This window comes from Musa acuminata, unplaced genomic scaffold (assembly GCF_036884655.1).
Source record: "Musa acuminata AAA Group cultivar baxijiao unplaced genomic scaffold, Cavendish_Baxijiao_AAA HiC_scaffold_69, whole genome shotgun sequence".
Taxonomy (NCBI): domain Eukaryota; kingdom Viridiplantae; phylum Streptophyta; class Magnoliopsida; order Zingiberales; family Musaceae; genus Musa; species Musa acuminata.
Window position 1 is genome coordinate 40,001 of NW_027020350.1, and position 7,500 is coordinate 47,500.

Consider the following 7,500-nt stretch of genomic DNA (forward strand, 5'->3'; position numbering starts at 1 on the left):
CTGCCTCTCGCTTCGCTCGCTGTTCGCCGCTCACCGCTCGCTCGCTCAGCCAAAAATGGCCAGTTTTGGCCCGTTTTTGGGCTGTTTTGGCCTGTTTTTGGTCCGTTCTTGCATGGCGCGGTGACCGTCGTGAGCGGAGCAAAACGTCAGCCATCTCAGCACCCTGGAACCCCCCGGGTGGCACAGGGCTGGATGGGGCTTTCGTATAGCAGGGACGGTGCTGCCTCACGCTTCGCTCGCTGTTCGCCGCTCGCCGCTCGCTCGCGCAGCCAAAAATGACCAGTTTTGGCCCGTTTTTGGGCTGTTTTGGCCTGTTTATGGTCCGTTCTTGCGTGGTGCGGTGACCGTCGTGAGCGGAGCAAAACGTCAGCCATCTCAGCACCCTGGAACCCCCCGGGTGGCACAGGGCTGGATGGGGCTTTCGTATATAGCAGGGACGGTGCTGCCTCTCGCTTCGCTCGCTGTCCGCCGCTCGCCGCTCGCTCGCGCAGCCAAAAATGGCCAGTTTTGGCCCGTTTTTGGGCCGTTTTGGCCAGTTTTTGGCCTGTTCTTGCATTGCGCGGTGACCGTCGAGAGCGGAGCAAAACGTCAGCCATCTCAGCACCCTGGAACCCCCCGGGTGGCACAGGGCTGGATGGGGCTTTCGTATAGCAGGGACGGTGCTGCCTCTCGCTTCGCTCGCTGTCCGCCGCTCGCCGCTCGCTCGTGCAGCCAAAAATGGCCAGTTTTGGCCCGTTTTTGGGCCGTTTTGGCCAGTTTTTGGCCTGTTCTTGCATTGCGCGGTGACCGTCGAGAGCGGAGCAAAACGTCAGCCATCTCAGCACCCTGGAACCCCCCGGGTGGCACAGGGCTGGATGGGGCTTTCGTATAGCAGGGACGGTGCTGCCTCTCGCTTCGCTCGCTGTCCGCCGCTCGCCGCTCGCTCGTGCAGCCAAAAATGGCCAGTTTTGGCCCGTTTTTGGGCCGTTTTGGCCAGTTTTTGGCCTGTTCTTGCATTGCGCGGTGACCGTCGAGAGCGGAGCAAAACGTCAGCCATCTCAGCACCCTGGAACCCCCCGGGTGGCACAGGGCTGGATGGGGCTTTCGTATAGCAGGGACGGTGCTGCCTCTCGCTTCGCTCGCTGTCCGCCGCTCGCCGCTCGCTCGTGCAGCCAAAAATGGCCAGTTTTGGCCCGTTTTTGGGCCGTTTTGGCCAGTTTTTGGCCTGTTCTTGCATTGCGCGGTGACCGTCGAGAGCGGAGCAAAACGTCAGCCATCTCAGCACCCTGGAACCCCCCGGGTTGTCACGAACGGTCGTCGCGCACCCGCAACAACTCCGTTCAACGAACCGTTCGTCGCTCACACCCGCATGTACAGCTGCCCAACAGCATGTTTTCTCATGGTTTTGGGTCATTTTGCTTGTAAATATGTAAGTTCGAACAAGCTGCAGCGTTGCAAAGCGACCGCTCACCGAACCGAGCAAAACAGCCCCAAAACAGCCCAAAACGGCTTCGTTTTCGCGTGCCGCGGGAGGTGAGCGGAGTGCTGCCTCCGCTCACCAAAACGTCAGCCATCTCAGCACCCAGGAACCCCCCGGGTGGCACATGGCTGGATGGGGCTTCGGTTATATACCGGGCGTTGAACACTCTTTCGCAAGTTCGTACGTGACCTTTACGGGAACTTGGTGTTGCGTCCGGGACCAGGTGAGCGGCTGTTTGTGGGCTTGCAGCTGTTCGTTCATCCTTGAAAGCCTTGTTTTTCCCCCTCTCCCTCTTTTCTCTTGTGCACACAAGGTGTTCGACGAATTGCTTGTAAAGCTTTCCTTTTCGCGAGACTTCGGGACGTGTCCGTTGCTCGTTCTTTCGATCTAACTCTCTTTCTCTTTTACAGGTCCTTCGGGACCTGCGAGAGGTTACAAAGTGGGCTGATCCTTGCGGAGCAAGATCGCAAGGGCGAAGCGCGACTTAGGCAAGGCAAAGCTAAGTTCGCGTCTTTGCCGCACGGGTGACTCGCGACTTAGGCAACGCAAGCTAAGTTCGCGTCTTTGGCCGCAAGGGTGCCGCACGCCTTAGGCAATTCCAGCTAAGGTCGTGACATTGTGGTATCAGAGCGGGCAAGCTCTTCGATCGAACAGCGAACGAACTTCGCAACTTCGCCATGGCAAAGCATCGTGGCGAATCGAGCAAGACGGGGCAAGCTGGACCCTTGCCCCAAGCAGCCGCAGGTGGGCTGCATGTGCACACTCGCTCTCATGCTGTTGGAGCCGCTCACGAGGATCGCGGCAGCGAACAGGATGAGCGAGAAGTTGGTAACTCTCCGCGAGCGGAGGAAGCGCAATCTGGTGCGCTAACTGGGAAAAAGAGTCATAAGGAGAGACTCACGACGGCGGAAACCCGCCTGGATGTTCTGGAAGCGAGCATGGAGGAACTCTACCATGGCCAACAAAGACTTGTTGGGGTAGAGAGCTCGCAAGAGGAAGCGGAGTCCAGGATCGACAAGGTCGAGGCCCTAGTCGACCGACTGTCCGATGACACCAAGGACTCCGTGCTGCACTTACAAGACGTTGTGGCGGAACTCACGGCAAAGGTGGCTATGCTCACAAGAACGCTAAATGCGGGAGGAGGCAACACCCGCGTTGCACCGCCACAAAACTTGAGGGCACCTGAGCCCCATGGATACGGAGGGGCCAGAGATGCCAAGGAGCTCGAGAACTTTCTGTTCGACATGGAACAATACTTCCGAGCTACGAGGCCCGATTCTGAAGATACCAAAGTTTCTATAGCAACAATGTATCTGAATGGAGATGCGAAACTTTGGTGGCGAACTCGTTGGGAGGAGATCCAACAAGGTCGGTGTCGAGTCGACACATGGGAAGACTTGAAGCGGGAGTTGAGAACTCAGTTCCTACCGGAGAACACAGAGTTCGTCGCAAGAAGGAAGTTGAGACAACTCCGCCAAAGTACCACCATCCGAGACTATGTAAAGCAGTTTTCTGCACTGATGCTGGACATACAGGACATGTCCGAGAAGGACAAGTTGTTCAGTTTCCTTGATGGTTTGAAACCATGGGCTCAGCAAGAGCTGAATCGAAGGAATGTTACCGACGTGGTCGGGGCAATTGCAGCTGCAGAAAGGCTCACCGACTTCGTTTCCTCCGAAGACCCAGCGAGAAGGAAACAATCTTCAAGCAATCGCCCTCAAAAACATTCTCGAGGGAAGGAGCTCGGGGGCGAACAGAAGAAGAAGAGCTCCCACAAAGGGCCGAATCCAAAAGGCAAGGCCTCAAAACCTGGAGGATGCTTCTTGTGCGGAGGACCGCACATGGTAAGGGAGTGCCCACAGAAGCAGGCACTCAACGCTTTGACAGCTTCCATCCACCCTCCCCGATCGGACAAGGGCAAAACTGTTGCCCTTAGCTCAAGCAGTTCTGAATCCAGCAGCGACGATGAAGAGTCGCAAGGACCCCGAATGGGAGCAATGCGTTTGTTGAACGCTATGCGGGGTCAAGTGGGGGAGAACACGAAGACGAAGGCACAAAAAGCAGGAAGTAGTGAACTGATGTATGTGGACATCAAGCTGAATGGCCAAACGACCCGTGCAATGGTGGACACGGGCGCTACCCACAACTTCATAGCCGATCGTGAAGCACAGCGACTTGGGTTGACATTGGAGAAGAGCCCAAGCCGAATGAAAGCAGTGAACTCGGAGGCCAGGCGAATCTCCGGATTGGCAAAGGGAGTTCCCATCAGAATCGGGACTTGGAGCGGAACCACCAACATGATGGCCGTGCCACTAGACGACTTCCAAGTGATTCTTGGAATGGAGTTTATGCACGCGGCGAAGTTGGTGCCGATGCCATTCTTGAATTCCCTATGTATGATGGGAGGCGATGACCCCTGTGTGGTGCCCGTCTCTCGGAGAGGAACCAAGGAGCCCCAACATATTTCGGCATTACAATTGAAGAAAGGGGTGCGAAAGGGCGAACTAACATTCGTGGCTGCTATGAAGCTAGAGCCACTCAATGAAGAAGCCATTCAAGAACCTGCTGTGGTGGCCAACGTCCTGAAGGAGTTCAAAGACGTTATGCCACCTGAGTTGCCGAAGACTCTTCCGCCACGCAGAGGCGTGGATCACAGTATTGAGCTGGAGCCAGGAGTGAAGCCTCCAGCGAGACCACCCTATCGCATGCCCCCGCCAGAGTTGGCAGAACTCAGAAAGCAGTTAGGTGAACTGCTAAGCGGTGGTCTCATCCGCAGCTCAAAAGCACCTTTCGGAGCTCCAGTTCTCTTTCAGAAGAAACAAGATGGGAGTCTCCGATTATGCGTCGACTACCGAGCCCTCAACAAAGTAACAGTGAAGAACAAGTATCCCATCCCGCTCATCGCGGACTTGTTCGACCAATTGGGCAAGGCAAAGTATTTCTCAAAACTCGACCTTCGGTCGGGGTATTGGCAGGTGCGCATTGCTGAAGGCGACGAAGCAAAGACTACATGTGTGACCAGATATGGAGCGTTTGAGTTCTTGGTGATGCCTTTCGGCTTAACCAACGCTCCGGCAACATTCTGTACTCTCATGAACCAGCTATTCAAGGAGTATTTGGATAAGTTCGTGGTCGTCTACTTGGACGACATCGTCGTTTACAGCCAAACGCTCGAGGAGCACGTCAAGCACCTTCGGACGATTTTCAAGGTTCTCAGGGAGAACACTTTGTTCGTAAAAAGGGAGAAATGCTACTTTGCTCAAACTGAGATCCTGTTCTTGGGGCACCGAATCGGTGATGGCTCCATCCGGATGGACAAGTCGAAGGTGCAAGCAGTTGCGGAATGGCGAACTCCAAAGAAGGTGCCAGAGTTGAGATCCTTCCTTGGTTTCGTCAACTACTACCGACGCTTCATCGCGGGATATTCGAAGCGGGCAACTCCACTGACGGAGTTGCTGAAGAAGGAGCAGCCTTGGAAGTGGTCTGACAGATGTGAGATAGCATTCCAAGATCTAAAGGCTGCTGTTTTGGAAGAACCAGTGCTCAAATTGCCAAACTATGGAGAGCCCTTTGAAGTCCATACAGATGCTTCGGACTTTGCTATTGGTGGAGTACTCATGCAAGAAGGTCATCCGGTGGCCTACGAGAGCCGCAAACTCAACGAGACCGAGAGGCGGTATCCAGTGCATGAGAAGGAGATGACAGCGGTGATCCACTGCCTACGAGTTTGGCGACACTACCTCCTCGGGTCGCGATTTGTGCTGAGGACAGATAACATCGCCCTGAGTTATTTCCAAACTCAGAAGAAGCTCTCCCCAAAGCAAGCACGGTGGCAGGACTTCCTGGCTGAATTTGATATGGCAATGGAATATAAGCCCGGGAAGGCGAATGTCGTGGCCGATGCGCTGAGTCGGAAGGTGGAGTGCGTGAATGCTGCACAACTGGAGGGCAGAGGCCAAGCAAGTCAGTTACACTCAACCTTCCTTTCCCGAATCAGAGATGGACTGTATAGTGATCCCCAGGCAGTTATCCTGATGCAGCTCATCAAAGAAGGCAAGGCACGACGATTTTGGGTCCAGGAGGGACTTGTTTACACAAAAGGGAATAGGGTTTATGTTCCCCGAGTGGACAATCTAAGGCGTGAACTCTTGAAAGAGTGTCACGATTCCCTCTGGGCTGGACACCCCGGCATTCACAGAACGTTGGCTCTCGTGGAGAGAGCCTTCTACTGGCCAAAAATGGGGATTGATGTGGAGGAGTATGTTCGAACATGCCTTACTTGCCAACAAGACAAGGTGGAGCAGCGGAAGCCGGTGGGACTTTTGGAGCCGTTGCCCGTACCAGAAAGGCCTTGGGAGAGCATTTCCTTAGACTTCATATCAAGCTTGCCACCTGTAGGGGGACTTGGATCGATACTTGTAGTGGTCGATCGGTTTTCAAAGTATGCAACTTTCATTGCTGCTCCCCTACACTGCTCAGCTGAAGAGGCGGCCAGACTGATGATGAAGGGTGTAGTGAAGTATTGGGGAGTCCCACACAATATCATTAGTGATCGAGACGCTCGGTTTCTGGGACGGTTCTGGACCGAGCTATTCAAATTGTTGGGATCAAAGTTATACTTCTCTACAAGCCTCCACCCCCAGACGGATGGTCAGACTGAAAGAATAAATTCGCTCTTAGAGCAGTATCTCCGGCACTACGTGAGTGCCAATCAACGAGATTGGGTGAAGCTGTTGGACATCGCCCAATTCTCCTACAACTTGCAGCGGAGCTCTGCATCCAACAAGAGCCCCTTCGAAATTATCACAGGACAACAACCGTCGACTCCGCACACTATGGCTATTGGGTATACTGGGAGTAGTCCATCAGCCTACCATTTCGCAAAGGAGTGGCATCGAAATGCCGATATTGCGCGGGCTTACTTGGAGAAGGCGGCAAAACGGATGAAGAAGTGGGCAGATTTGGGAAGGCGACCACAGGAGTTCAAAGTTGGCGATTTGGTGTTGGTAAAGCTCCAACCAGCATCACTCCAATTCTTCAGGAAAAGAGTCCACAAAGGATTGGTGCGTAAGTATGAAGGGCCCTTCCCAATTATCAGCAGGGTAGGCAATGTTTCTTACAAGTTGCAGCTGCCGGCGTGGTTCAAAATTCACAACGTTCTTCACGCCAGCAACCTGAAGGCCTACCATTCAGATCCGCAAGACGCTTCTCGAAGTGTTCCAACTCGGCTACCTCCCATCACAGCCTCCTACGAGAAGCGAGTGGAAACCATTCTGGCGGATCGCAAGATAAAGCTACCCAACGGAGCGGAACAGACAGAGTACTTGGTGAAGTGGCGAAAGCTTCCCCGAACTGAAGCCAGTTGGGAGCCTGAAGACGCCCTGCGACATGAAGAAGAAGTCATCAACACCTACCAACAAGCGTCGACGAGGGCGTCGACAGTTTAAGTGGGGGAGAATGTCACGAACGGTCGTCGCGCACCCGCAACAACTCCGTTCAACGAACCGTTCGTCGCTCACACCCGCATGTACAGCTGCCCAACAGCATGTTTTCTCATGGTTTTGGGTCATTTTGCTTGTAAATATGTAAGTTCGAACAAGCTGCAGCGTTGCAAAGCGACCGCTCACCGAACCGAGCAAAACAGCCCCAAAACAGCCCAAAACGGCTTCGTTTTCGCGTGCCGCGGGAGGTGAGCGGAGTGCTGCCTCCGCTCACCAAAACGTCAGCCATCTCAGCACCCAGGAACCCCCCGGGTGGCACATGGCTGGATGGGGCTTCGGTTATATACCGGGCGTTGAACACTCTTTCGCAAGTTCGTACGTGACCTTTACGGGAACTTGGTGTTGCGTCCGGGACCAGGTGAGCGGCTGTTTGTGGGCTTGCAGCTGTTCGTTCATCCTTGAAAGCCTTGTTTTTCCCCCTCTCCCTCTTTTCTCTTGTGCACACAAGGTGTTCGACGAATTGCTTGTAAAGCTTTCCTTTTCGCGAGACTTCGGGACGTGTCCGTTGCTCGTTCTTTCGATCTAACTCTCTTTCTCTTT